Source organism: Kryptolebias marmoratus, linkage group LG2 (genome assembly GCF_001649575.2).
Source record: "Kryptolebias marmoratus isolate JLee-2015 linkage group LG2, ASM164957v2, whole genome shotgun sequence".
Lineage (NCBI taxonomy): Eukaryota > Metazoa > Chordata > Actinopteri > Cyprinodontiformes > Rivulidae > Kryptolebias > Kryptolebias marmoratus.
Window position 1 is genome coordinate 29,618,078 of NC_051431.1, and position 21,264 is coordinate 29,639,341.

At 40.8% G+C, this 21,264-nt stretch overlaps 1 long non-coding RNA gene across 1 annotated transcript; it reads right to left on the reverse strand.

Moving 5' to 3' along the window:
• Nucleotides 1-2,847: 2,847 nt before the first annotated feature.
• LOC112451265 lies at nt 2,848-3,756 on the reverse strand. The gene is made up of 3 exons (XR_003040052.1): nt 3,221-3,756; nt 2,969-3,106; nt 2,848-2,892 (listed from the first exon to the last, which is right to left on the reverse strand). It is a non-coding gene; the product is annotated as an uncharacterized LOC112451265 (long non-coding RNA).
• Between the last annotated feature and the right edge of the window lie 17,508 nt (nt 3,757-21,264).

Here is a 21,264-nt window from a genome sequence, read left to right on the forward strand (position 1 = left end):
GTTACTATACCTGGGAGGTTGGATTTGTTTTGCACAGCGGTTAGTAAAGTGAAGAACAAAATGCCTACGTGCCATGGCTCACCTGCAAGGCATCAATGCAAAAGAACATTTTTGTTTTAAACCCCAGGGAATTTAATTGAACCACATTTTCTGGCAATGAAAATAAGGTACAACAACTTGCAAAATAGCAAATGCAGAATTTACTACAATGACAAGGCACGATGATCAACATAGTTGGAAGTTTTCTGTTTGATCATTTTCATTTAGGAAAGGAGAGAAAATCATTAGCAATCCCATGACTCCTCAATAGCAGCCTCATTTTCAATGGTTCATTTACCAACAAGGTAGCTCTTTCCTTTTCCACCCTGTGTGACACTTTCTATTGATCTTCAGTATTAGTATGTCAATACTCCCATTCTGAGTCTGTCAGAATGCTGGTAATAACATTTGTCCAAAGCCAAAAGCTCCCTGGGCTATGACTGTTGATGACTAGTGGGCAAACAGCATTTGCAAGGGAGTCTCCCAAATGTCTTGAAATGTTTGTGGGGGTTCTTAAATTCCTTGCCTGAGTTGCAGAGGCTCCCCGTCTTGTCGCTTGAATTTTGAACATTTTCAAAACACTGTCCGACAAATTTTGTCCCAAAGTTGTCCCAGAATTGTGGGAACCATTCTCAATTTAGTTTCCAAAATACTAAATCTTTATTCTGACACCTGCAAGTAACCTCCAGCAAAACCACCCTAAAGCTGAGCGGTCATTTGTCTCAATAAGCTGGCAGTTAAGAGGACAAGAAAGAGACACAAGGCTTTTTTACAAGACACCTCAGGCTTAGACACCTTCTTGCTGCCTCATGTGATTTCTGAATGGGCAAAGGTGGAGAAGGAGGTTGAAGCCAATCCAATCAATCAATCAACTTTATTTCTATAGCACATTTTTTAAAAACCACAGGGGTAACCAAAGTGCTGTACAATACATTAAGACAATAAGAAGAAAAACATACAAAGACATACACATACAGGTTCACGGTAGGTGTGTTTTAAGTTGCCATACAAGACTAAAATCACGGTGTGTTAAAAGCCAAAGAATAAAAGTGTGTTTTTAAAAGAAATCTAAAAACAGGAAGCGAGGAGGCCTGTCTGACACTCAAGGGTAAATTGTTCCAGAGCAACAACAGCAAATGCTCTGTCACCTCTGAGCTTAAGCCTAGTTTTGGGTACTGTCACCAGTAACTGATCAGCTGATCTTAGGGATCGGGGCGGGCAGTAAGGCTGAAGCAACTCAGATAGATATGGTGGGGCAAGGTTGTTCAAGTGTGGTAATGTGACCTTTTTTTCCTTAATTCTATGTATTTTATATTTGCTGTGATGTTTTGAAGTGCGCATGTGTTCTTCATTAGTTAAGCAGCATGCAGACCAGGAAATCGGAAATAAAAGGGTAGCTGTGCAGTTGAAGCGGCAGGAAAGGGGGCCGGATAGACCAAGGATGCAGGGACGGTGGGTTGGAAGGACTGGGGGTTGCCGCAGAGGTTCGAACGGCTGGTCGCTGTCGAGGATCGGATGATTGGCTGTCGTGGAGAACGGGGGACTGGATCGCTGCCAAGATTCACCTGCTGGTGGCTGTGGAAGATCGGTCGTCTGGTGGCGAGAGGGGACAGAGCGCCGGAGAGAGGACCACGCCCTCTCCTTGCCTAACTAAGACTCCATTTCTAACTTTTTTCTACAGACTTATCGTTTATCTTTTAATAAATTACTGTCAACTTTTATTGGCTCATTTTTAAAACCCTACCACACCTCCTGCAGCTTTATTACATCAAATTTACCACTCTGGTCCTGCACAAGCATTTAAAAACAAATAACATGAGCTTAAAATTAGTTCTGTAGTGCACAGGGAGCCATTGAAGGGACGCCAAGATGGGAGTGATATGCTCGCACATACAAGCCCGAGTTAACAAGCGAGCAGCAGAGTTCTGAACAAGCTGCAGACGGGCAAGAGAGGTCTGGCTAATGCCTACATACAGTGCATTACAGTAGTCGAGACGAGCTGTAATAAAAGCGTGGATTAATTTATCCAAATCAGGTCTTGCTAAGATTGGTTTGACCTTTGATATTTGACAAAGCTGATAAAACTTTTCTAAGCACTGCTGATCTGCTTTTCGAATTTAAAATCAGAGTCAAACTTCACGCCCAGATTGGTGACAGTCTTTGAGATAATGCACCCTGATGCGCTTTTGTGCCACGAAGTGGGGTAGAAATGATCAACATGTGATGACATATTGCCTGTGGGATCACAGGCATGAGATTAAACAACAAATGGGTTTATTACCAACAGAAGACCGATTATGATGTACAGTAACTTAACATGCAGTTCTAAAATTAGTTAACCATAAAAAAAATAACTCAGTTATATCATCATGTTTTAAAAACAATATGAAGGAGACATCTGTCACACATTTAATGGGTTGTGCATCACACCTCTTTTGGGTCTGCAATAGTTACTTTCTGAAAGCTCACACTTGTGCTACATGTGGTTGGCTTCATCTGTGATTTTTCAACAGCCAGAGGCAGTGTAAAGACAGACTCCTCTGTGTGGCCATTTCGTGGAGCTGGCCAAACACAAGTGTTAGGCCAAGTGTAGTTTTTAAAATGGGAAAATAAGCAGAGAACAAAGTTAGAGAGAGCAAAATATGGCAAATACAAAATAGGAGAATAGAAAAGCTAGCAGGGTGAGAAATGCAGTCATTCTAAAACACTTTCACAAAAAGTTCCACATAAAAGTATCAGGTTTTCACAGTTTTTTGTCAAAGTAGAGTAACACCAGAACGAACAACTCGCAGACAACAGTTTGCAAAAACGTAAGTGAATTTATTTACAGTGGAGACAGGAGGAGATCGGGAGCTGAAAAAGAAAACAGAGTGAACATCTCTAGTGGAGGAGCAGGTAAGTATCAGTTTGTAGTTCAGGTAGGTCTTACAGAAAGTCCAGGTAGACAGAGCACAGAGAAGATATCCAGAAGTCCAATGGTTTTCAAAGCAGCAATCCAGGTAAGTAGGTTCTCAGCAGACAGTCAGATTCAGTTCCCCAAAACAGTCCAGCAGAGGACAAGGCAAACCTCCAGAGGCAGGAAGTCAAGAACAGCAGGTAAGATCCAGCACACTGCGCAGGCACAGAAAAAACAACAAGTAAACTTCTTAGGCAAGTAAATCAGAGAGCCAGAGACTGTTACCATCAGTGAGCAATGCTCCAGCGTTGATCTGTTCTTCATAGCTGCCTTATGTAGTCAGGAGGTGATGGCCTTGATTGGGAACAGCTGAGGGTGATTACTGAGCTGGTGAGTGAGAGGTGGAGAGGCAAATAGTGCCAAAAGAATGCCACAAAAGGGTAAAAAGACAGCGAGCCTCTGTAACTTGAGAATGAGGACCCCTGCAAAAACCTTTTGACATTTTGGAGATTCCCTTGCAAAACTTCACAAACTGGTGTCCAACAGTCATGGCTCAGTGAGATACTACCTTAAGGCACTGCTAGAATACTGATGAAAATAAAGTCCAACGGCTGCTTCCATGGCTGCTGTTGAGGTAAGAATTTTCACCTGCTTTCCCTGGTCCTTCACCTCACCTGTGTCATGATCGACGGAGGCGAACCCAGAGAGCAGACTCATTCTTGAAACTAAAGAAAACTAATTTATTAAAACGAAAACAAGAGACTGACGGGGCAGCGAGACACAAACACGAACTGCAACAAGGAACACAAGGCAAGGACTAATGAACAATGAACCGACGGAGTAGTGGAGAAAATTACTGGATTTTAAACACAGAGGAAGATGAGGTAAGTGGGCTCAGGTGTGTGAGGATAATCGCAGACAGGTGGAGATGGGTGTGGCAGGGAAACCAAATGTAGACTGTGGGTGAGTGGAAGATTACAAGAACAGGGAAACATAACAGAACCAAAGCCAACAAAAGACAAAAACACCAACTCAAACCCAAACCAAAATACAAAACACCAAGAAAAACCCAAATCCTGACAACCTGTGTTCTTAATGGAAATGACCGTCAAGAGACAATACCTTAAATTTAAAGTTTTATTTTAGCAAAAGCAGAAAGAAAACACCGGTTATTACAAAGATAAACCCAAATGCATTTGGGAGACAATCCTCAAGTAAAATGTGGGAAAACACATCACCTCAAAGTGTCAGCAAAGCGCCCCAAAGATTGTCTGGGGAAACAAAGGATATTGTCTGCCCCCCCTCAAGAAGGTTGATCACTACCTCCCTTCTCTGGAGGTCAAAGGGCAACTCCTTCCCCCTTCTTGGCTGGCATGTCCGTGTTTCACATTACAGGGTGTCTAACACCTATCTCTCTTTTTCCAGATAAACTAAACAGCTACTTGTTAAAGCTTTTAAAATGGTGGCTAAATATAAAATGGTGATAAACACAAATCAGATAAAGATATAATATTTGAATGTTAAATAAAGCATGGGAGAATAAATATAAGGCCTTCTATTCCACAACATTTCGATTATATGCAGAACTGCTGCTCTTCTTATGATTAAAATGCTGTTAAGCGAGACTTTAGTTTTGTTCACCTCAACACTGCATATTCTGGTTTTTTGGCTCTTTCTGAAACTGACCTTTTTTGTAATGTAAAAAAAAAGGATAAGAGTCCAAGGCTGGAAGATTTTTTTTTCCCCCACAACTTAAAAACATGGCTGATATATGCAACAGTCTTTATACAATCTTTCAGGTTTTGTTGAGTAAGTGGGCAAAGCAAATTTTTTCAAATAAAAATGTTCCAGAGTTTGACTTAAAAAAAAAATTCTGTTTCCAAACTTAATCTGTTCACTTGTCTATCCCTAGGCCAAGAGCACATTTTCCAGCAACAATCCATCCAGATAGTTACATAATGAAATTGACCTTTAATGCATGTTTTGGTCAGGATGCAAGTAATCTGGCCTTCCAATTTAAATCCTTGGAATGTGGTTTTCCTTAGGATCCATTTGATTTCTATGAAAGGAAAACCATCACATATACAGAAGTTAGAGCTGTCAGACTTCAGAATGCTGCCTGCCTGCAGACATGTCACACATTAAAAAAAAAACAAGTTTGTAGTTAGAAAGAAATCTATTTAAAGTTGCACTGAACACTTCGCTGTAAATGACTCATACTTTGCTGCTGTAAGCCTTTGTGTGCACTCGTGATTTGACTATGAGTTTATTTGTTTTTTTCCGTAAAATCGGTTCATGTGGCCATGTTTTTACATAGGTCACTCCAGACAAGAGCTGATTGTCCACACCCTTTTTTCACTGGAGTTTTAAGCTTTCCCGATTTATCTGATGTTCAACTGAGATCTTTTAATAATTAAAGGCCAGCTTAACATCTACACTGCAAGGTAGTGAAAATGAAAATGATAAAAAGGTCCAACAGAGCTCCGTCTGCGCAATCTGTTAATGATCTTTCGGGTCACTGCCCCTTTTTAGACTAGCAAGTTCTAAAAACAGAGTTTCCATCTTTAAATAGTCATAACTAAATCATGTGACAAATACAAAAACACAAGCATCAATATTAGGAATAATCTCAAAGTGTAACCTGATGGATTAAATATCCATATGAAAATACTTACAAATATATAGTATATCGTCATCACCACATTAAATTTGTACAAAAATATACAAAACATAATAATCAGAAACTGATCAGAGAATTGGGATTTAGGTAACAACCATAAATACTTTTTTAAAGAGGCATACCCTGTCTGTCTGTATTAAAATAAACTACATAAACCACAGTATATGAATACTCCATTTAATTAAACAAGCTAGATAAGACGGACAAGGTAATGAAAGACACAATCAGATCTATAAATATATGAAAAATCTATTATAGAAAAACAATCTACAAGAAAGCTCTTACATAGAAATGACAAAATATTACAAATGAGAAAAAAACATTGCACCCACGCTGGACAGTTCTGTTTACTTTGGACATCTATCCTGGTAGAAAACACTGCCTAGTCTAATAAATGTTGAGCTTAGTGTGGGCACTGCTGTGTATGGTCATTGATTAAAGCTGCATGTTGCCTTTGCTCTGCAGCTGTTTGTCAATTACAGCATTGCAAATGTCAGTAGTTTGCAGAATATTAGAGTGATTTTCTTGCATCTTAAGGTAAGACATGCTTTATGAGACTGTCTACTAGCACTCCTAAGCAATTTTTCTAGCTGAATTTATTAGGAAGGTAATTATTACCTTTTTGGATCTTCATTTCTTAGTGTAAAACTTTGCTGCTACACTGTCGAATTTGCTGAATAAATATAAGTTGATCTAAATTTTTGAGTGGCAAGTTTTGTATAGTACCATCTAGCTTCACAGGAAAATGTGTGTGTGTGTGCTTGGTTTTTTGTTACTTTTTTACTTTCTGGTATAGTCACCTACCTTGTCAGGACTAGTGTATTTTACTGGACCAAAGCACAGTTTTAATAGGGTGAAAACAACATTTTTGGGTTAGGCAAAGTGCTATGATGGTAGACTGTGTTTAGGTTCATTAGACATATGCTGGGTAGGATCTGGGATAAGCTACAGAAATGACTGAAACTCAGTGAATGCATACTGAAAGTGATGGCTTAAAGAACCACATCATCTGCAAAAGGCCTGAGGTTCCCAAACCAGACACTCCTCTCCATGACTGCCCCTCGAGATCATGTCCATGAACACCACAAACAGAATTGGAGACAAGGAATAGCCTTAGCGGAGTCCAACATGCACCGAGAACAAACTTGATTTTCTGCCAAGAACACAGACACAGCTCCTGTATTGCTTATACAGGGACCAGATAGCCCTCAAAAGCAACCCAGGCACTCCCACAGAGTGCCCCGGGGAACTCGTTTCTCCAGATCTACAAAACACATGTAGACTGAAGAGTCAAACTCCCATGATCTCATTAGAAACCCCACAAGGTTGAAGATCTGGTCCCCTGTTCCACAACCGGAATGAAAGCCACACTGCTCCTCCTGGATCTGAGGTTCAATAATCCGTCAGAGCCTCCCGCCCACACCCTAGAATAAACTTTTCTGGGGAGGCTGAGGTGTGTGATCCCCTGATAGATGGATCAAACTCTCCGGTCCTCCTTTTTAAAAATGGGAACCACCACTCCTATCACCCACTCCACAGGCATGGCCCTCCATGCAACATTGAAGAGACGTGTCAACCATAACAATCACACAACATCCTGAGCCTTCAGCAACTCAGGGTGAAGGCTTAAGACTTTCCTTTTTGATCAATCCTACAGTTAGGGTTGGCTTGGGTTTCCTGAGCTATCCCTTAGTTATGCTGCTATAGGCTTAGACCGCTGGAGGACAAATTGACCACATTTTGTCACTCTGCTGCTGTTTTTACTTGCTCTACTCTAGTTATTTCTATCACTGACTGTTTTTTCTGTCTTTCTTCCAGTAGAAACTCCACCTGGACCAGTCATTCTATCTTTGTCTGTGTCTCTTTCCTGTCCTCTCAAACTCCAGCTGGTTGAAGCAGATGTCATCCTGAGCCTACTTCTGCTGCTTTCTTTCTGTTAAAAGGGAGTTTTTCATTTCCACTGTTGCCTTTGTGGTTTTCAGAATGGGAGACTGCAATGAAGTGAAGATTCAACACAATCTGCTGGCTTCCTTAGATAGAAAACTTTTACTAACTGGCTTTTTAAAATGTATGTGTATGTTTTTGTACAGTGTCCTGAGACGACTTTCTGTATTGTGATTTGGCGCTATTGAATTGAACTGAACTGAACTGAACTGAACTGAACTGAACTGAGCCAAATCAAATCTTGTCTACCCCTGACGCCCTACCACTGGAAAGCTTTTTAACTACCTCTGTGACCTCTGCCATGGTAATTCTTCTCCTGAGTGCCCAGGCTTTGCCTCCTCAAAGGTGGACATGGTGGCCATATTAAGAAGATCCTCGAAGTGCTCCTTCCACCGCTCAACAATATCCCCAGTCTGGGTCAGTAGTTCACCACTGTTGAGGTGAACAAAACAAGGTCTGAGATGTGGCCCACCTTCCCTTTCTGAGTCGTCAAACTGTTTGCCAGAACCTTCTCAAGGCCAACTAAAAGTCTTTCTCCATGGCCTCTCCAAATTCCTCTCATACCCAAATTTTTGCATTCGCAACCACAGAAGTTGCAGTTCTTCTGGCCACCCTGTACCTGTCAGCTGCTTCAGTAGTCCTCAAGGACAGCCAAGCCCTAAAGGCCTACTTCATCAACTTGACGGCATCCATTAACGCTGGTGGTATGGAAACTACAGCAGATTCAATGAGGACAACATATCCATGTCCATGAGTTTGTTTCTCGTTGATATGCTATAATAAATATTGATAAAACTAACATTTCTAGAGATTGTTTTTGTTCAAACAAGGCCTATATGGACTGGGGTTGAAAAGGAAATTGGAGACAGGTGGCTTAATGATAATAGAGAACTGGTGTAAGTGGGCGGGGTAAGACTTAAAAACAGAAGCTACCTGAGAAAAAAATACTGAGGAAAGGCTGGAAACACAGGGAAACAGAAAAGATTAAATACTAGGGATCTCAAGAACAAACAAGAGGTATAACATGAAAAACACAAGAAGCAACATGATGCAAAATTAAATAGTAAATGCAAAAAACCCAGAGAACTCAGGTTCTCGGCATTAACATCTGTCATGGGTTATTTAACGCAAGTGGTCAGCTCTACATGAAAACATTCACACCTGATAGTAAACTGCAAACCACAAAATGTTTTGGCTACTCTAAGTTAATTACCTGCTGTGTATGCAAATACACATTCAGCCACATCACACAGTGAGCTGTTTAACAACAGGTCTGCTGATACAGTATTTCTATAAAATTATGATATGTTCAGACAGTTGAACTACATTATTATTTTGACATTAACATAGTTCATAGCAAGTTGAGCTCTACCTGCAGTTAAGCCTAATTACGTAACATATGAGATACACACAAAAAAGTAGCCTACAATGATTAGTGACTTAATAGAGCTCTGAGTCAGAGCAGACTGAAGATTTTGATCCATAAAATTCTACTTCAATAAAATGGTGTTGACAGTGGTACATCCCTATGTAGGTCTTTGCCCTTTTCTTGCATGCTTTTAGATACAGACCATATGCAGGTGGTGCTGGTTGGCCTAATTGCCGCTCCTGCTTAAAGGCTCAGTTATAGCCACGTTTCTTAGTGTTGTGCAGGGCTCCGTGCACGGCATGCAGACCTGAGCAAGATGTGTAGGTGTTTACACTTAATGCTTACGTTGGTGCAGTATTCTTTTAAAAGACAGGGGGCAACACGCTGCATAACCAATGGAAATGCAGTAAAAAAAAAAATTAAATAACAAAAAAAAGAGAAGACAATTGTCACATTAAACATGGCTGCACGTATTCAGGAGGAAGAGCTGTTGTGTTTATGGCTGTGATACAGAGAAGATTTTTAAACTTAAAGCACTCAGTTTGACTTTTATTGATTTTTTTGCTTCGAATGAAATGTTGAGTACATAAATGACATTATAACGATAGTTAACTGTACTGTAATATTAGTTGTGATTCACCCATCATAGGGCTAATATTTCTTCCCTCTGTGGTCTATAAACACTCCTTTTACCAACTGCAGCAGTAATCTCCTTCCATGAATTTTGAGCAGTTTGATTATCTTTGTCATTTCTCATAGAGGGATCATATAAATGCTGATACAGGTTAACCAGCTCTGCTAGAGCAATGAAAAAGCTGCCATGTGTGCAGCACAAGAGAGAGGCTCTCCCTCTCCCTCATGAGATCTCCATTTGGTTGGGTTTGTATCTTCTGGTTGGTGTTGGTTTGTTAAGTTTGTTTTGGTTTTTGCTTATTTTGGGTTATTGATGGGTTTTTGATTAATCCGATTTTGGTTTCTCCTTTCAGGTATTCCTTTTCAGGTTTTATTACTTCAGTATAATTTAATAAATTATTATTTTTGCTTCAAGTAAGAAAATCCTTGTGTGGTCACCTTTCATGTTACCCCACCAAATGAACCTGGTGGATGTAACAACAGCCATCATCAGTTTTCTACACAGCTTCATTCTGAGCATAACATCAGCAGGTTAGTGTAATTAGGCAAATATAATAAAATATTACACTGCTTAGACTGATGTTCTGTGATTGACACACATTATAGTTTACGATGACCACAGTTTGTTAGGATCTGGGTTTTTGTATTTTGTTTTGTCTTCATGTTTCAGTTTATTGTTTGTGTTATTTAGTTGTCTTTTCCCTGTGCCTCAGCCACCATTCACTTCTCCTCAGTTGCTCTCTCTCTCTCTCCCCTGTTCTCACCCATCTACACCTGCCTCTAGCTCCATAATCATCTCACCTGTGCCCACTTCCACTAATCACCCTCTGACTTTAAAACCAAGTCACTTTCCACATTTCCTTGCTGATTCATTGTCACACTTTGCCTCCCTGATGTGCTGTCCTTCCGTTTGCTCGTGTCTCGTCATCTCTCATTGGTTCATCTCTTGTCTCAGGTCTGTTCAGGTTTTGTTTAGTTAGTAAATGCTTTTGTATTTAGTTTAGGTTTTGCTGCCACGACAGCCTTTGTTTTTGGATTTTGCCTTTATTTCCAATAAATTAGTTTATAACTTCAATGTGAGTCTGCGCTCAGGGTTCACCTCCTTCCACCCCGATCCTGACACAGTTAGTCCAATCATTTCTACAAACAATCAGAACAGACTTTAAACTAAAGAGAAACTCACCATGCAGCATTCTGGTAATCCACTCTGATTTAACCCCCCCCAAAAAAAAAAGAATATATTTGTTGAGAAGGATTCTGATAAAGAGTTTATTAAAACTTTAATTTGACTGGTAAATGAATGGACTGTACCTACATAGCCTCTTTCTACCAACCAGGCTACTCACAGCGCTTTACAACACAATCTGTGCCCTCGCTTACACATAAATACAGCACTCTACTGGATCTCTAAAAAATTAACCAGAATAAATACTTTTATAGAGTCTAATAAGTGCTATAAACTTTATTCATACACAAATGGGGTGCACATCAGAGGCAATGAGGGGTTCAGTGTCTTACCCAGGAGTACAGCTCTAACCACTGAGCCACACATATTTAAAAAAAAAACCAAAACAAATAAACAAAAGTCTGTATCTTCAGACTATTTATACAGATAGCTTGTCATGAATTCATGTCATGAATTTGTTCCTTTAACGAGTCTGCGCATTGGGTTCGTCACTCTCTCCACCTGCCTTGACATAATGAACCAGTCAGCACAGAACCCTGCGGACTTTCTTTCCGGCACCCCTTTCTCTGCTGAGAATATCATGTCCTTTATGGAGTGGCAGCATCCGTTAGGATACCTGGATGCACCCTGTCATTCGTCCGCCATCTCCTCAGCGTCCCGCAGCCGCTGTCGGCGTAAGAGGACAAGGGACAAAAAATGGACGTCCACATCCAAGGTTTTTGGAGCCCTCAGAGTTCCCTGCTTTTGTGTCCCCTAGAGGGTCCTGGTCGACGCCTCTGTCTCGCCTCAGGCATGGGAGGAGTTCAGAGAGGCCATGGAGAAAGACTTCCATACAGTGTCGAGGCAATTCTGGTCCACCATACGGCGTCTCAGGAGGGGAAAGCAGTGCAGCACCAACACTGTTTATAGTGGGGGTGGTGTGCTGCTGACCTCGACTTGGGATCTGAGGGGCGGTGGGCGGAATACTTCGAAGACCTCCTAAATCCCACCGGCACGTCTTCCATTCAGGAGGCAGAGCCTGCGGACTTTGGGTCAGGTTCTCCAATTTCCGGTGCTGAGGTCACTGAGGTGTTAAAAAGCTCCTCGGTGGCAAGGCTCCGGGGGTGGATGAGATTTGCCCAGAGTACCTTAAGGCTCTGGATGTTGTGGGGTTGTGTTGGTTAACGCGACTCTGCAGTATTGCATGGACATCGGAGGCAGTTCCCCTGGATTGGCAGACTGGGGTGGTGTTCCCCTTATTCAAAAAGGGGGATCGGAGAGTGTGTTTCAACTATAGAGGGATCACACTCTTAAGCCTCCCTGGTAAGGTGTATTCGGGGGTTCTGGAGAGGAGGGTCCGTCGGATAGTCGAACCTCGGATTCAGGAAGGGCAGTGTGGTTTTCGTCCTGGTCGTGGAACACTGGACCAGCTCTATACCCTCAGCAGGGTCCTTGAGGGTGCATGGGAGTTCCCCCAACCAGTCTACATGTGTTTTGTGGACTTGGAGAAGGCGTTCGACTGCGTCCCTCAGGGAATCCTGTGGGGGGTCCTCCGGGAGTATGGGGTACCGGGCCCTTTTATATAGGCTGTAAGGTCCCTATATGACCGGTGTCAGAGCTTGGTCCGCATTGCCGGCAGTAAGTTTCCGGTGAGAGTTGGACTCCGCCAAGGTTGCCCTTTGTCACCGATTCTGTTCATAACGTTTATGGACAGAATTTCTAGGCGCAGCCATAGTGTTGAGGTGATCCGTTTTGGTGACCTTAGAAATGCGTCTCTGCTTTTTGCAGATGATGTGGTCCTATTGGCTTCATCAGACCGTAATCTACAGCTTTAGCTGGAGCGGTTCCCAGCCAAGTGTGAAGCGGCTGGGATGAGGATAAGTGCCTTTAAATCCGCGGCCATGGTCTTGAGCCGGAAAAGGGTAGAGTACCTTCTCCGGGTTGGGGAAGATGTCCTGCCCCAAGTGGAGGAGTTTAAGTATCTCGGGGTCTTGTTCATAAATGAGGGAAGAATGGAGCGGGAGATCGACAGGCGGATTGGTGCAGCGTCTGCAGTGAAGCGGGCGCTGTACCGATCTGTCTTGGTGAAGAGAGAGCTGAGTCAAAAGGCGAAGCTCTCGATTTACCGGTCGATCTACGTTCCTACCCTCATCTATGGTCACGAGCTTTGGTGCTTTTAGTGACCGAAAGAACGAGATCGCGAATACAAGCGGCTGAAATGAGTTTTCTCCACAGGGTGTCTGGGCTCTCCCTTAGAGATAGGGTGAGAAGCTCGGTCATCCGGGAGGGACTCAGAGTAGAGCCGCTGCTTCTCCATGTCGAGAGGAGTCAGTTGAGGTGGCTCGGGCATTTGATTAGGACGCCTCCCTGGTGAGGTGTTCCGGGCACGTCCCGCCAGGAGGAGGCCCAGAGGAAGACCCAGGACACGCTGGAGGGACTATGTTTCTCGGCTTGCCTTGGAACGCCTTGGGATTCCCCCGGAGGAGCTGGCCCAAGTGGCTGGGGAGAGGGAAGTCTGGGTCTCCCTGCGTAGGCTTCTACCCCCGCAACCCGACCCCTGATAAGCGGAAGTAGATGGCTGGATGGATCTCCTCCACTTACTCGCTGGTTCATTGTCTCTAATTCCCTGCTGCTATTTGTCTCTTGTCACAGTCCCCTCGCCCTTTTTGTATTACGTTGGATTTTTTGTTACGTTGAGTTTTGCTGCCCCGTCAGCCATTTGTTTTTGTTCTTTTGTTTAAAAAATAAATTTTCGTTCCTTTAATGAGTCTGTGCATTGGGTTTGCCACTCTCTCTGCCCACCTTGATATAGCTGTTTAATTATCGGTAGTCAGCCGGTAGCAGAAGCAGACTTGTTTTTTTCAATCCAAAGATATCGAGGTAAGAACTGCTGCTTGTGTGGGGTCATGTCAGTTCAGTGGAAGGTCCTAGACTTTGTTCAGACTACCAAACATGTGAAAGAAAAGGGGTCAAGACCACTACCAAGGTGTTGACTTTTGTTGTGAATTAGTGCTAAAAATTTAACTAATAATTTTAGAAAATAATGAGTCAAATTTTTTAACACAGTAATATTTTACTGTTACCTATATGTCACTGTTAAAATATCTGTAACTTGGTGTCATGTGTTTCTGTATATCAGATGCCTGCCTTTCCACAACCACAAACAATTTTTAAGCGATCTCTGCTGCACAAAGCCCAGTGAATAGCCTTTTTCCAACATTGTATTTCACTATGTAAAGGTAAAGGGTTTTGTTTACTTCAGTCACTCACTATTATTAGTGTAACTTGTAATTTTTTTTTTTCAATTAAGCCTAAATTTGATTGGTCAGAACAAAAGTTTTCAGTGCTGTACATGATGTAATAAACACCTATCCTATTTCCATTTTGTTCATATGGTTGTAAACTGGGAATCCAGTCATTTTTATGGGAGTTCTTGTAAGCTACAATAATTGTCCAATGTCAATCACATCAGTATTGCTTTAAATTAATTAGAAAAAAAATTGGTCATATAGTTTTAGTTTTTCATTTCTGGCATGCTCATTACATCTATGGTAATGGTAAATGGCTTGCACTTATATAGCGCTTTATATAGTCCAAGGACCCCAAAGCGCTTTACACTACAATCATTCACCCATTCATCCACACATTCACACACTGATGGCGGTAAGCTACATTGTAGCCACAGCTGCCCTGGGGCGGGCTGACAGAAGTGAGGCTGCCATCACACCGGCGCCACCGAGCCCTCTGACCACCACCAGTAGGCAAGGAGGGTGAAGTGTCTTGCCCAAGGACACAACAGCTGAGACAGCTGGAGCAGGGGCTCAAAGCAGCAACCCTCCGATTACAGGACAAACCCCCTACCTCCTGAGCCACTCCCGCCCCATCTATGAAATCTATGAAAGCTTGATCTTATAAATAATAGTTTGTTTTAAAGAAAAAGATCATTTGTGGGTTGTAAAGGCTTTCATCCTTTTTGATATTCTCTTTGTTTTTTTTCCCCAAGCTTTAAACATCTAGTGACTGGAATTTTTGCCCATTCTTCATTGTAAAACAATTCCAGCTCCTTCAGGTTGGATGGCTGCTGCTTATCTACAACAATCTTTAAATCAAATCAGAAATTCTTATTTGGATGAAGGTCTGATCTTTGACTGGGCCATTTAAGGACATTAAACTGGTTCTCCTCAAATCACTGGAGTGTTGCTTCAGTGGTGTGTTTAGGGTCATTGCCCTGCTGGAAAGAGTGCCCCTGACTAAGTTTTAAATCTCTGGAAGACTCCAAAAGGTTTTTCTTAAGATTTGCTCTATATTTTGCTCCCTGCATCTTTCCTTTAACTCTGACCAATTTCCCAGTCCGTCCTGATAAAAAAAAATCCCCACAACATGACACTAGCATGACCATGGTTCACTGTTCACTGTTGGGATGGTGTCCTAAGCATGATGAGAGGTAGTAGGTTTTAGTCTTATCTGACTACAGCACCTTCTTCCACATATTTGGGGAGTCTCCTATATGCCTTTTGGCAAATTCAGTAACAGAAGGCACATTGGAGACTCAATTGCCTTTTTTATGCAAGTCCCTCTCTGTACAGCTTATAGTGGTGCTATAAGCAGATTCTCCCATCTCTACAGAAGAGCAGCACAGCTCTATCAAGGTTATCTTTGTCCTGATTTACTGTTACTGGTTATCTGATGATTGCCCTTCCTATCCAGTCCATGAGGTTTGGTGGATAACCATTTCTTGGCATGTTTGTGGTGGTGGCCTAATTGTCCCATTTTCAAATAATGGAATTAATGCAGCTCTATGGGATGTTCAGGGTTTAGGATATATTATTTATTTCTTTTATAATGAAACTTGCATCTGTAATTATCCACAACTTTTTCTATGGCCTTGAAGAAAGATTCCTTGGCCTTCCATGCAACAGTGCAGAGAACTACTTTCTTTTACCAGGAAGAAATGTACAGGGTAATCCAAGGCAACTCAAGGCAAATACAAGATTTGTCTAAAAGTAAAGTTTTAAGCGTAACCTAAACCTAAACCTTTTAGCCTAAAAATACACAGGGTGCCAGCCTCATGGACAAAATACATTTCAGAGTTTTACTTATTTGAATCATTCTTGGTGTGTGAAAGACTAAATAATTTATAAAAGAGATGTGCTAAAATGACACAAGTATGCTGTCAGTAGTCAAATGACAAACATCCATAGTCATAGTTGGTAGTAAAATTCCCCAGCCCAATCTGCTCTGCACTATCACTTACATTACAAAGCAGAACTGACATTTATGAAGAGCTATTTATGGCCTACTACACTGTTTCCTGGCAATGCATTCCATGACAGTTGCTCTCCAGCTGAGTGGAGGTGGGAGTGAGCTGAGCTAGTCTGGAATCCACGATCTTCACTTGTTCGGTGCAAATGACACACAGACAAATCCTTACGGTAAAACCAGAAATAATAATTAAACAGAATGGCTTCATGAATCCAACACTAACAGAGTGAGAAATGACATCACAGCACATTCCATTTTTTGTGGTCAACATATTACATCATATATATATTGATTACGCAACCGAAACAAACAGAGCAATTGAAAACTTTACCATGAGAAGAGAGAAAGAACCAGTGTGATGGAAAAAGGCCTTAAATGTAGAAAGTAAAGATTCAATTGGACCTCCTAAAATACTGTTTCCATAGCTGTAATGGTTAAAGACTTATATGTCTAAAACTAGACTTAAGTCTAAAACTCTGACATGATGAAATGCATTTCTTCAAGGAATGCTAGAGCTTTGATTTTTCTTTTTCATCCATATCTTTGGTACTATGACATCACCTGTCCAACCCTAACAAGTACAATTTGTGTCTCAGGTTTCCCCTTCTCACTCACTTTTACTTGTTTTTTTCCACTGTATCTGTTTTGTTCTTACAGTCAGTAAAAAAACAGTGTTCCACTGTGAACCTTTAGCAGGCAGTTGAGAAATTGATGATGTACAGGATTTACAAGTGGAACATCATTCCAATAAAATTTCCTAGTACAGATGAATTGTTCACACCAGGTGAAGAACAGGCTTATTCTGGACAGCAGTTTTTGATGTTTGGTTCTGATGAAATGCATTTGCTGTTTACTGCCCAAAGGTAAAAGTGGAACAATAATGTTTTTGGCTCTATATTGTGTGTACGCGTGTTTGAAAATTTGTTTGTTTGTCTGTACCATTAGCAAAATATCTCATGAACCACTGGATAGATTTTACTGAAACTTTCAGAATGTACATCTACAACTGATTAACATTTGAAGTCAGCATGAATCAAGATGAACACCACTGCAAGGCAATCTTAGCAAACACAAAAATGTCTTATTTTAACGATATTTCTGATTTCATGAAACCCACTGAAACTGATCATTTGATATACATCTTCAACTGAATAACTTTTCAACTCAATCCAATTCAAGATTGTCACCACAGTCAACTGACTGTAGAAAACATAAAAATGACTATAACATAGCCATTTTTACAGATATGAAGCTAAAATTTTGTGTGGTAGTAGCTGAGAGGCATTCACAGCCCATACTTCCAGCACAACGCATTGCATAAGATCTTTGATTTAAAACTTGGCATTAACTGTTAGACTCAACCCTGTTTCTCTGTTAGCAAAATATCTCATAAACTACAGGACGGATTTCAATGAAACTTTTAGGACGTAATTATCGGCTGCACATCTATAACTGATTAATGTTGGGAGTCAACCCAGTTTGAGGTGGCTGCCACAGCAAGACTACACAAAAATGGGTATACCACAGTGCATTTTACACATATATACTCTGAGCATTAACAGATTTATTCATAATATTATGTGATATTGTTCATATTGACATTTTAAGATTTTGACCAAAATGGCTATAACTCCATCAGTTCTCAGAATTAGATGATCTTAGTCTAAAACGCTAACTTGAAAGATGGTGGGTCTTTAATTTAAAAATATTTTCCATAGAACAACTGAAGTGAATGAATTGACAATGAAATCATAGCCTGTGAACTAATATTAATTACATGCATTACGTGTTTCTAAATGAAGATGGAAGGTTGTGTAATTCGCTAGATAAGAACTGTCTGCATTTCTCTGTGATCAGCACAGTTTTTAATGCTGATGAGGGCAGACAGAAAAACTCATGACTCAAAACCAAACTATTCAAAGACATTTCCAAGAGTGTGTTATTATTCTACCAATCCTGGGATAAAGTTGTTGGCTGCTCTGCTCACACATCATCTTTGTGATTCACTGTTTTTGCCTGTTGCTAAGGATACTATCACTGTCTGACAGGGAATCTGACGTCAGACATCAGTCTCACCTGCCTATGTAATCTTCTCAGAGATCTTGAAGGTTTTGCTCAGATACTTCATCCATCACAAGTCTGCATAACAAAACAAAAAGCTGTTTTTACTCTCTTTAGATCTCACTCTAAAACTTGGTTTTAAAAATTTTCAGTGTCAGTTTGTTGTGTAAACAAATGGCTGAACTGCAACATAAATGCTACACTTTAAAACAGCTTCATGTAAATGTCCCCCAGTATTTTTACTGCCTACTGTCAAAGGCAAAAAACTGATAATGTTTTTTCCCATGTTCTTGTGTTTGTTACCTCCACCAAGGACGTCATATTTTTAGTAGTGTTTGTTTGTCTGTCTGTTAGCAAGATCACTTAAAAACTAATGAACAGATTTTGCTGGAATTTACAGAAAATGTTGGAGTTGTCACAAGAAATAATTGATTAAAATTTGGTGGTGATCTGGATCATATGAATTGGACTATTTTTAATGACGCTATGGCCTTGGTTTATGCCCTCCAAGTGCTTCTAGTTTTTATGTATTTATTAGCAAAATATACTGTGAACCACTGATAAAATGTTACTGAAGTTCTCATAAAGTAATTACTGGATGAACATTTAGAGCTGATTAACTTTTGGAGTCAATCCCTTTCAAGATGGCTGCTACAGCCAACCACACTTTGCTAACACAAAAATTGCTATACATCAGCCAATTTATCAAAAATCTAGCAAAAAACTGGTTTAGAAAAAACTGAGGGTAATTTCCAGCACATATTGTGAGAGTTAACTGAACATACGAGATCTGTTAAAAAGAATTACCATTAAGTATTGGAGTCAACTCTGTTTGTGTGTTATTAATATAGCTCATGAACCACTGGGTAAATTTTATTGAAACTTGCTGAAAGTAATCAGTAAATGTATGTGTACAACTGATTAACATTTAGGCTCAGTCCCAATACTCGCACTTCCACCCTTGTTCCACCTTTGTGTCCTTCAAATGCACGTTCATGCTGAACAGTTTGAGCAATGACATATTTATTAGAACTATAATAGTATATAAGTCATTGGGTTTGAGTGCTTAGTGTGTCCCAATTTTCCGGAGTAGTCTTTAGCCCCACCCCCTTTGCGTCCTACATCCGCCCTTTGGCTAAGCCCGCAACCAGGCGGACTTTGGCAAAGTATTTACCTACAATTCATCGCAATGTTGGATGTCACAGTTACGACGCAGAGGCACATAGACATAACCTGTACTGTCCCAATTCTCCAGTTTTTGCACACTTGTAACCTGCGCGCACAAACCCTTCTGTGCACTTTGACTGAGTACACACTTCATACAGGGGTGTAGGGTGTAGTGTGATTATTGGGACCGGGCCTTAGAGTCAGTCTAAATCTAGAAGGCTGCCACAGCCACCTGAATCTAGCCAACACACAAATACCTAGAACTTAGGCAGTTTTTCAAATACTGATCTAAATTTTGTTGAAGTAGTATCTGACCTTCATTCCAAACTGATATTCCAAGCATTACACCTTTAATTTTTTTATTGCTTAAAACTGAGTTTAAAAGATATCTAATGAATCACTGGACGGATTTTATTTAAACTCAGAAAGTAAACATTGAATGTATATCTATGACTCATTGACTTTTGGAATCCCTCCAGTTCAAGATGGCTACCACAGCTAGTTAACATCAGCCCTCACAAAAGATGCTATAACTCAGCCATTTTTTAAGATAAGCTGGGAGCCATTCACAACACATACTCTTAGAATAACATCTCACAGTAATGTTACTTTAAAGATTTGATCATAATGGCTACAACTTCCTCATTTCTCAACATAACTGATGCAGTGGACATTATGCAGCTCTTTCAGGAAAGCTATCACTTTTAATCTGTGGTGTGTATACTTAGTCAGACAGGGAGCAATTTACTCTGTTCACAAATGTACTGAAAGAGGCTCTTAAGATGACAGATCCATGACAGAAGGCACGCGCTGCACAAATTAAGCCATGCTTTCACTTTTTCCTTTATTAGCCCATGTCTGCACTTCACTACCAGAAGCAAGTTGAAACTTATAGGACCAATATTTAGAGCACATGAGAGATTTCTTTAATGAAATCCAGTAATTTTCAACCACCAATGTTTTTTCCATTCGTTCATTGCAAAAACTTTCCATTGCATTTGTGGAAAGCTGTGGAAAAGCCAACCTGACACCAGTGACAGTAAAATTCCTGTGACACCTGTGACATTTTCCAGTAGTCTTTGTGTCAGACGGCACATATGGCTAGTGTTTGGAAGCCAAGACCTGCACATGTGTTTTATGGGAGAAAAATATCTAAAAAGTGATCATGCAAACCCCACAGATGACTAGTGCAACAAATACTGTCATTTGAAGAGTTTCCCAGATAGTTCATTTTGATTATTTTAAAAGACATAAATGGAGAAAAAGAGTAGTGTTTTAATAAATTCTCTGCATTCCAGATGAGTTATTTCAGTTTTTATTGACTTGTTCTAATTTTGTTGTTTTGAAACACATATATTTTGTTTGTTATGCATTCATGAATTTCAACCCAGTTTTCTGCCAAAAGTAAAAGGTTGGAGATACTGTTTTAGCCTGTCTCTGTGTGTTTGTGTGCTTGTGTTCATGTGTCTGTCGTTTAAAAAAATATCTCATAACACCCTGGACAAATTTTATTGAAAATTGCTGTAAATAATCATTGGATGCACATCTACAACTGATTATTGTTTGGAGTCAATCCAATTCCAACAATTAAATTTCAAATCTGCTGTATTTCTCTCCTTTCTGGCCTTCCAAAGAGTTCAATAGATCAGCTCCAATTGATTCAGAATTCAGCAGCGAGAATGCTGACAAAGACCAGAGGGAGAGCTCACATTAGTCTTATTCAAATAGAGTCAAACCACGAAGCTACTTCTTTAACTCCTCGTTAAAGATCCTAAAAGCTTCCTTGTTCCTTGTCTCACTCTCCGTGCTCTGATTCCTCAGATCCTTTGTGTGGTTTCTACCTTGCCAACCCAGTATCCCAGCCGGGTTCCCGCCGAGTCGCTCACCCTGGTTTGTTTTCTGCTCTGCCGCCTCCAGCCTCCTCCAGCCTGCCTGCTCGAGAAACCGTTGCGAACCGCTCGGGCTCACACCACTACCCCCACAAATCAGGACATGTTCTCCACACCGGAACACGGCCCCAAGCTGTAAGTCCAGTCTTTCTACCACCA